The sequence below is a fragment of the Nestor notabilis genome, unplaced genomic scaffold (assembly GCF_000696875.1).
Source record: "Nestor notabilis isolate BGI_N333 unplaced genomic scaffold, ASM69687v1 scaffold252, whole genome shotgun sequence".
NCBI classification, from domain to species: Eukaryota; Metazoa; Chordata; class Aves; order Psittaciformes; family Psittacidae; genus Nestor; species Nestor notabilis.
Window position 1 is genome coordinate 2,307 of NW_009919411.1, and position 250 is coordinate 2,556.

Below are 250 nucleotides of genomic sequence, written 5' to 3' on the forward strand. Positions count from 1 at the left end.
AGGAGAGGTGCTGCATTGCCCCTTGAAGGGTGGGTTCTCCTGCCCCCAGCACTGGAGCTGAGAGTGGTGCCTTCATCCTGCTGGAAGGGTGCCCCCACCCATGATGTGTCCTGGTGTCGCTCTGTCCCTTCTTGCAGGGGAGAGACACTGCCCTGGCGTAGCTGAGAGCTGGTCCCAGCCCCTGGAGGGAGTTTGAATGTCATAACAGCCCCCGCCCCCCTTCTCCCCCCCCCGTTTGATGGGAGGAACC